Genomic DNA, 9,578 nt, shown 5'->3' on the forward strand with positions numbered 1-9,578 from the left:
CATACTTTGGGAACGGTGCCATTACCGAGGGCAGTAGGTCAGCAAGAGTCGTCGTTGTGGCAGCATTAATGTTGCGGCTGCTATAGCAGTTTTTATTATTATTAGCTTGCCGAACATGAGTCTGAACTTCGAATTTTATAAGGTAATGATCGGACATTACTTTAGTATACGGGAGTATCATAACTTTGGAAATGGTGATACCTCTGACAAGCACTAGGTCTATCGTATTACCGCTGCGATGCGTCGGTTCATTTATTATTTGTGTAAGACCACAGCTATCAATTATAGTCTGGAGCGCCACGCACGGTGGGTCCAATGGGGTATTCATATGGATATTAAAGTCCCCCATTATAATTATATTATCGGCGTGTGTCACTAAATCAGCAACAAACTTTGAGAATTCACTAATAAAGTCCGAATAGGGCCCTGGGGGGCGGTAGATAACGGCCAGGCACAGAGGCAGAGGTGTGGCAGACTTCATAGAAAGCAAATCAAACTATTTATATTTATTATTTAAGTTAGGACTAAAGTTAAAGTTTTCGTTGTATATTAGTGCGACCCCCCGACCCCTTTTAAGGGGACGGGCAATATGCGCATTCGTATAGTTAGGTACACTCTGAGAGTTCAGAGTGTACCAAACAAAACAGGAAACGTCCTGACCTCAATTTTGTGTACAAGGCCTCATTTCTGAGAGTACAGAGTGGACCAAACAAAACAGGAAACGTCCTGACCTCAATTTGACTCAGTGTGCCAAACACTGCACATACAGGAAACAGATACTTGAGCAACAACGAGCATAACAGGAAACCAAGAGTAGTTCAGCATAATTATTCCTAGACACGAGACACATAGCAACAGACGTCAGTCAGTAGACTGACCAATCAGATAACTACTGGCACAGTGTATATAAGCTGCTGTACAACAAACTCTCAGACAGATCGCTTTGGGTTTTACTGGTACTACTGTTCAAGTGTACTATACGATCTCCACTCTCTGCAGACTGCGTTCAATAAAATACTTCTACTTGACTCAACTCCTGCCTCCTCAAATTGTGTTCCTACTCCCGGCCCGGGTGAGACGGCACAAAAAGTGTCTCTCAACATGACGAAGCCCCAACAAGTTTTACTCTAACAAGAGGAAGGCGTGCTTAGGCAAGATTTGTTTTGTTTCACATTTTTCCTCACCCACTTTGTTCTGATTGAATGTCCCGAGTATACCAACGGATACAACTACCAGTTATATATTCACATTAATAAAAAAGAAAAAAAATGCATGTTCCAGTTAGTAGATATTTATTTTAAATGCAAAAAAACACTCCCGAAGAAATTGCACTGAATTTTGTTTCACTTCAATTAACAAAATACAACGAGCTAGCCAGGAGTTGAACCTAGAATTTTCTGATCCGTAGTCAGACATGTTATCCAGTGCACCACTAGCTCCGTGCCCTGTAATTTCGTACAGGTTGTATATTGTAAACATCTTAGGCCAAAGGAACACACAGTTTACATGAGGCTTACTACCAAAACAGGGCTTTACTGACTGCTTATGTTGGACTTTAAAATCTAGTGACCTTCTATTTGTTGCAGCCTGGGCCTTCACCAGCTCTACCTGTTGCAGCTAACCTCCACTAAAAATTGAAACAAAATGCTTCTGGCAAAACTCTGGGGAGCATCCAAGTTAAATCCAGCTCAGAGTTGGCAATTTTGGGAGAGGAGCTTCTTTTTTGGTCAAAACCTTCTTTGTTGATGACGATGTAAAAGTGGTTTATCTGTCAAAAATGAGCTTTGGGTTCAAGCAATTGGGGAGTTTGAACTTTGACAGTTCCCAGCTTGTCACTGAACATGCTGACTAATTCACTTTCATCTGAGGTTGCCAATATGGATGTTATCTCAGATGTTGGACATATCAGCATATAAAAGGTCCTGGGTAGCTCAGTCGGCAGAGCATCAGACTTTTAATCTGAGAGTCCAGGGTTCAAGTCTCTGTTCAGGCAGCTGATGCCAACCTCCTTACATTTCTCAAAAGACATCCCTTTGCCACACTGCAGCAGTCCTTGTAATCTATATCTGATTTAAATAGTTTTCAACAGTGATTGTTTTTTTCTCTATTTCATTTGAAACACTGAAACTAAAAACCTCCCTTATATCAACTTTACTTTAGGTGGCAGAGCGTTAATGCGATCATCCGAAGGATTAAAAATATTGCATTAAACTCATAAATGGTTCTGGTTATGGTTCTCGCCCGGAAAAGGGTGGAGTGCCATCTCCGGGTTGGGGAAGAGACCCTGCCCCAAGTGGAGGAGTTCAAGTACCTAGGAGTCTTGTTCACGAGTGGGGGAAGAGTGGATCGTGAGATCGACAGGCGGATCGGTGCGGCGTCTTCAGTAATGCGGACGTTGTATCGATCCGTTGTGGTGAAGAAGGAGCTGAGCCGGAAGGCAAAGCTCGCAATTTACCGGTCGATCTACGTTCCCATCCTCACCTATGGTCATGAGCTTTGGGTCATGACCGAAAGGATAAGATCACGGGTACAAGCGGCCGAAATGAGTTTCCTCCGCCGGGTGGCGGGGCTCTCCCTTAGAGATAGGGTGAGAAGCTCTGCCATCCGGGAGGAGCTCAACGTAAAGCCGCTGCTCCTCCACATCGAGAGGAGCCAGATGAGGTGGTTCGGGCATCTGGTCAGGATGCCACCCGAACGCCTCCCTAGGGAGGTGTTTAGGGCACGTCCAGCTGGTAGGAGGCCACGGGGAAGACCCAGGACACGTTGGAAAGACTATGTCTCCCGGCTGGCCTGGGAACGCCTCGGGATCCCCCGGGAAGAGCTAGACGAAGTGGCTGGAGATAGGGAAGTCTGGGCTTCCCTGCTTAGGCTGCTGCCCCCGCGACCCGACCTCGGATAAGCGGAAGATGATGGATGGATGGATGGATGGCATTAAACTCAAATAGTTAGACAGTGTATCTGTATGAAAAAGTTGTGGTTAATATTTTGCTGTAGGTGTGTTAGATGCACCTTCACCTCACACTGAGCTCAGCTTTATTACTCTCAGTTTCAAGTTATACAGTCCAAGACAAACCCCTAAGGAAAGAAATTTGTGTTTGAAACAGCCCGATGTAAGGCTCAGTTAAAGACCGTTAAACCACGTAACGGTTGTCCAAATTAAAAATGGAGGAAATGTTTGTAACAACTGATACTCGGAGTCCACCAGCAAGGCTGGCAGGCCAGGGAGACCATTTCAGTATTGTAAAAGCCACAGAAGGATTATTAGTAATAAGTACCATTTTAGAAGCACGTATATTTATGCTGAAACCCAGGATCGATCCACGGAGCATTGGATCTTCAGTCTGATGCTCTCCCAACTGAGCTATTTCAGCTATACAACACCTTCTTGGGTTTACATATTCAAATGTAACCAAGGTCTGCCCTATTGGTGACTTTTGAGGGGTGGAAGGAGGTCTTTCCAAGGGGTCTCAAAGCCTAGTATTGGTCAGCAGAACAGGTACTTGAATCCCGGAAGCTCAAAAAGAATGTCTTACGCTCCATGACTGAGCATTTCAGGCTCTCTAAAAAATGTACCAAAATGCTTCTGAAGAATGTTTTACTACCGAGAATGTTATGATTATTGCAAACATTTGGCAGATTTTTCAGAAATGTTCAAAAGTTCTTAGCAGGCTAATAAATAAGTCTTCAAGTGAAGATGAAAAATGCTGAAAAGAAAAGCAGTTTAAGCGTCATGACCCGGAATTGAACCAGGGTTGCTGTGACCACAACACAGAGTACTAACCACTATACCATCACGGATGTTCCTACTCATCTTGATTGATAATGTGTTTGCTCTCCTGATGTCTAATGTTAAACCATCTGCTCAAGCCACATTCTGTTTGAACGACATCATGGAAGAGAATCTCAATCAGTGTGCTAATACTTGATGTTCTGGGGAAATATTTAGGTTTTACTCCATTGTGGTGTAAAGAACAACTGCTAAGATGTAAAATAGTCACATTTATATTGTTGTGCTCACCTTTTTCCTCACCCACTTTATTCTGATTGAATGCCCCGAGTATAAGAACAGATACAACTACCAGTTATACATTCACAATAATAAAGAGAAAAAAAACACATTTTTCAGTTTGTAGATTTAGAAAAGCCAAAGCAAAGTAAACTCCCCCCAAAAATCACACAGAATATTGTTTCAGTTGAGTTAACAAACAACAGCACGCTGGCCAGGAGTTGAACCGAGAATCTTCTAGTCCGTAGTGAGACACATAATCCATTGCATCACTATCCCTATGGAAAGAAACATCTTACTGTAGGACAGGTTGTGTTTCGTAAACATCTTACGCCAAAACAACACACAGTTTACATCCTCAGGATGTAAGACATTATTTGGATTCTTATTTGAACCACGTCACACAGAAATGTAATGTATGAATGAGTGAGAATGAGGGAGGGATGTTTTGGGTTGGTGCACTAATTGTAAGTGTATCTTGTGTTGTTTATCTTGATTTAATTAAAAAAAAAAAAAAGCGTAACGGGTGATCCTTCGAGCCGGATTTGAACCAGCGACCTAAGGATTTCAGCATGAGCAACTACAGTCCTCCACTCTACCAACTGAGCTATCGAAGGTTAGGATCAAACAATACTAATTCTGATGTTTGAGTCACATTATTATCAAGCAATTAATCAATCAAAGTTGACTTCTATAGCCCTAAATCACAAGTGTCTCAAAGGGCTGCACAAGCCACAACGACATCCTGGGCTCAGATCCCACATCAGGGCAAGAAAAAACTCAACCCAATGGGATGACAATGAGAAACCTTGTAGAGCAGTGGTCCCCAACCACCGGGCCGCGGCCACAGAATAAATGTTTATTTATTTATGTTTTAATCACAGTCAGATTTTTACTGCATGCCACTGGTAAGCGCACGGGTGAGAAGAGGTTTTAAAATTATTAGCTCCTGCTTACTTTTACCGCATGCCTTGATTAAGCGCAGGAGTGAGAAGAGGTTTTAAATTAATTAGCGCCCCGGCGCCTATTCAAGGAACTACGGTATATTATCACACAACTCTTATGCTTAAAGGCTGTTGCTATGGTTATTATCAAGTGTGCTGAAATTATTTTTTCTTTGTCTGTGCAAAGCTGGCAATCCACAAGATTGCAAGCAAGTCTCTTATCAGTGTTTGTTTCCAGAACCGGCCTGCTGACTGCCAAGACCGAACATCGAGTACCGTGACGTAGACAGAACAGAGACAAGGTGATATCACGACTGTCAGCACATTTGCATTTATGTATAATTATATATTGTGTCTAGCTGGAGCTGTGAAGATGACCCCCTTCCCTCAGCGACAGCCTCAGTGATGTAACCAGGGACCTCCCAAATAAATAGAGGCAGCACGTGGGCTGGACTTTTAGAACGTAGTTTGGATCTGTAACTAGAGTACAGCCCAAAACACATCTCTCCTCAATTGAGCAAAATGTAACTCTGTCTGTGCATGATTTCTTCCTTCTCGTCTGTTTAATAGACGCATCAGTGTTTGAACCTGACACCACTATAATCTTTTTCCTCTTTTCTACTCTTTTAGCACTCGACTTACCTTCATGACCTTCTCTCCCCTCTAGTCCTATCCATGTCCATACCTTCCTCATACATCAGCTCACTGTCCCCTTCCATCTCCTTTTAAGCAGCTACCAGAAATCCATAGCTGGATAATGGAGAGGTTTTGTGAAAAAATAATAATACAAAATAATTGCCTGAAACCAAAAATTAAAATGAACTAAATCTCCTCTGTTCTGTACATCATTGTCCAAGTGACATTATATTGTCATCTTCCTCTTTATGCCATTTCCTCAAGGTGACAGAAAAACATGATACAACCTGCCTATCATGTGATTCTACCATGTTGGCAAAATACAAACACACAATATATTGACATATATAACACATAAAACATGGAATTAGAAGTGAACAGTACCCATCCCTACCAGCAAGTGTTGTTGTACTGGAAACTAATTTACAAACACAACTTCATCACACACAATACTCCACTGTGGAATTGTTCTTATATTAAAATGAGAAACAAATCCATCTTTGTACAGCAATGGTTTGAAAAAGGTATTTGGTCGCTGATGCACTTATTGACTGATAAAAATATTTTAATATTTCAAGATTTAATTAAGTATGACCTGCAAATAAGAAATATTACAAAATTTAAATAGGCTTTTATTTAAAATATTCTAGTTAATGCATCTTTTTTAATTGTTTTCTATTTCTTCTTATTATTATTTTCTCTGAAACAAAAAAATACTTAAAAGTATCCATTCTTTCTGAGATAAAAGAGTTAATCTAAATTAAAAAAAGGATGGAATTGACCACTTAAAATTATATTATGGATGTTATTTTGCAATTGAAGACAGCACTTGTTGGTTCTGTGATTGGGAAACACAATAAACAGTTTATTTTATGAATGTATGCAAAGTAAATCTCTGTGGGATGATGTACAATATTGGCTTTTGTCTGACACTCCAAACTTTGACTGATATTGATGTTGTTTTGGGGATGTTGAAAAAAGAAAAAAATACATAAAAAATGTTTAGAACACAATACTGGATTTATTTGATGTATCCAGAAATGTAAGTTTGTAAAAACAAAATCCTTTCACAAAAACAAAAAAAAAATCTGCTATTTTCTCTCACTTGTATATTGCATAAAGGTCTGGGGACATACATATAAAACAATCACAACACAATCATTATAATACAGAGTAATAACGATAATGAATAAAATAGATTATAGAGACCCAACAAATGAATCATAAAGTTGTTAGAAAGTCAAAATGAAAGTCTTGACAGTTTATTTCAAATCCTGCAGTTTCATTTGCTGCTGCTGTTCTCACCAGCACACTTGTGTTTCTTACACTGGTACTTAGAAGACAATCTTTCACCACACACACTGCAACTCAACACTTTCTCTCCTGGGTGTCTTCTCATGTGTGCTAAAAGGTTTGATCGGTCACAAAAGCTTCTGTTGCAGATTGAACAAGAATGTGATTTTTCACCAGTGTGTGTTCTAGTGTGTACTTTCAAACTGTTACTTTGTACAAAACCTTTACTACAGATTGGACAGGAAAAAGGTTTTTCGCCAGTGTGTGTTCTCATGTGTACTTTCAAATATTGATTTTGTGTAAAACCTTTACCACAGGTTGAACAGGGAAAAGGTTTTTCTCCAGTGTGCGTTCTCATGTGCACTTTCAAATATTGACTTTGTATAAAACTTTTACCACAGATTGAACAAGAAAACGTTTTTTCGCCAGTGTGTGTTCCCATGTGTACTTTCACATTATGACTTCGAACAAAACGTTTACCACAGACTGAACAGATAAAAGCTTTTTCACCAGTGTGTGTTCTCTTGTGTACTTTCACATTGTGACTTCGAACAAAACGTTTACCACAGACTGAACAGATAAAAGGTTTTTCTCCAGTGTGTGTTCTCATGTGTCTTTTCAGATGACTATGGTTTTTAAATGTTTTGTGACAGTGAGAAGATGTGAAGTGAGTGTTGTCAGTGTGACATGTCTTATCATCTTTAGGGTCTTCATCATCAGTGTCAGGAGAGTGTGACGTTGTGTCCTCACTATCTGATAGTGGAGCTAAGAGCTTGTCTGCTTGTGATCCTCCACAGTGGTCTCCATCAGCTTCTGTTGTCATGTGTTGTGTTGAGCTGCTGCTTGGAGGCTCCCCCCCTCCCCTCTCCTCACTTTCACCTTTCACCTCATTATCGTCACTCTTCACAGGGACACCAGTCACTGGGAACTCCTCCAGTCCTTCAAGATGATCTCCCTCTTGAGTGATGCTGTGTTCCTCCTCTTCCTCTTTAATGTGGGGCATCAGTGAGTCTTCCTCTTCCTTTTTACAGGGAAGGGTCTGTGTCAAAGAGGAAAAGGAGACGCCAGAGGGTCCGTGGCGCCTGGTCTTCCTCTTTGAAGGATCCTCCTTCACCATCCTGAAGCTACTCTCCTTTTTTTCAGGCAGACGTTGTTCTCCACAGACGTCTGCAGGACACACAATGACAAACATGCTTGAGAAATGTCCAGATTTGCTCAGTCACATGAGGCATTCAGTAAGTTTACATGTACTTAAAATAAAAAGTGATTATATTAATTGGCCTGAAAACAAACACATTGCTCTTTACAACATTATTCACAGGAATAGAAGACCACTTTTTACGAGGGGTGGGCAATATGGCCTAAAATCTAATTTGTGATAAATTCCCTTTAACCTGAATGCAGCTGGGATAGGCTCCAGCGCCCCCTGTGATGTTAATGTCAGTTACTGATGTATAAGCTTGGAGAAAAGATGAGGTTGTTTACAGTGTAAATCTGTATTCTGTATTGTTGTCTCAGCTATGATGGAAAGTTTGATCTCCGGGAATTTTAAACAAGGAATCACCATGTGTTTGTGTGGCTAAAGGCTAAAGTTTCCCAACTCCATCTTTCTACTTTGACTTCTGAAATATTAATTGAACAAATTGCAAAAGATTCAGCAACACAGATCTCCAAAATACTGTGTAATTATGCCGTGAAAGCAGACGACTTTTAGCTGTGTGTGTGTGCAGCGCTCATACTTCCTAAAAACCCGTGACGTCTTGTGTACACGTCCTCATTACACAACGTTTTTAAGACGAAACTCCCGGGAAATTTTAAATTGCAATTTAGTAAACTAAAAAGGCCGTATTGGCATGTGTTGCAATGTTAATATTTCATCATTGATATATAAACTATCAGACTGCGTGGTCGCTAGTAGTGGCTTTCAGTAGGCCTTTAGGAACCAGTACTAAAAAAAAAAAAATGGTACTTGGTATACAGCTCTTATCTTCACCACTAAACCCTTGAAATATGCTGACATATGTGCTGCCAAAGGTAAATAAACAGTAGCCATATTGAATGATTGCCTTCATTTGACCACGTGAGGTAAGGAGGACGGCCTCTAGGTCACATGGTTACACCCCAGCAATTACACTGTTGATGATTGATGAGCAATCATATTTAAATGGTGGTGTTAAAAAGCAAATATATCTCCATCTTTAGTGATAAATGTGTCCCCCGGATGAACATGTGTCACAAACATTGTATTAGATGATATGTGGATGTTGTGCTTACTTGGACTGTGATGAAGCTGTGAGGACTCAGGTGGTTTGTCTTCATGCTCTTCAGTCTTCACAGAGACAACAGTCAGTGGAAACTTGCTGACATCAGCCTCCTCCTGCCCTACAGGACACTCTCCCTCCTGACTGATCCACACTTCCTCCTCTTCCTCTTTAATGTGGGGGGGCTGTGGATCCTCCTGTTGCTGAAGGGGACGTTCTTCTTGACGAGCGTTCATCTGTTGGACGTCCGCAAGACAACACAAACAAACTTCAGCTCAGATGTGTCAAATGTTGTTTAGTCTATCAAATATCAAATTTTCCAAGTGGACTGACACCACTTTGTGGTGATGTTCTTCTACACATGGAATAATCATCAGTTATTGATTATTATGAATTGTGTCATTGATCCTATTTTCTGCATTTACATTAATTATTGTT

At 40.7% G+C, this 9,578-nt stretch overlaps 2 non-coding genes across 2 annotated transcripts; one reads left to right on the forward strand and one right to left on the reverse strand.

Annotated features, from left to right (window-relative positions):
* Positions 1 to 1,920: 1,920 nt before the first annotated feature.
* On the forward strand, positions 1,921 to 1,993 carry trnak-uuu (transfer RNA lysine (anticodon UUU)). Its single transcript has one exon. It is a non-coding gene; the product is annotated as a tRNA-Lys (tRNA).
* Positions 1,994 to 4,536: 2,543 nt separating this feature from the next.
* On the reverse strand, positions 4,537 to 4,623 carry trnay-gua (transfer RNA tyrosine (anticodon GUA)). Its single transcript is given in 2 exon segments — positions 4,537 to 4,572; positions 4,587 to 4,623. It is a non-coding gene; the product is annotated as a tRNA-Tyr (tRNA).
* Positions 4,624 to 9,578: the final 4,955 nt, after the last annotated feature.

This window comes from Nerophis ophidion, unplaced genomic scaffold, assembly GCF_033978795.1.
Source record: "Nerophis ophidion isolate RoL-2023_Sa unplaced genomic scaffold, RoL_Noph_v1.0 HiC_scaffold_37, whole genome shotgun sequence".
Classification (NCBI taxonomy): domain Eukaryota; kingdom Metazoa; phylum Chordata; class Actinopteri; order Syngnathiformes; family Syngnathidae; genus Nerophis; species Nerophis ophidion.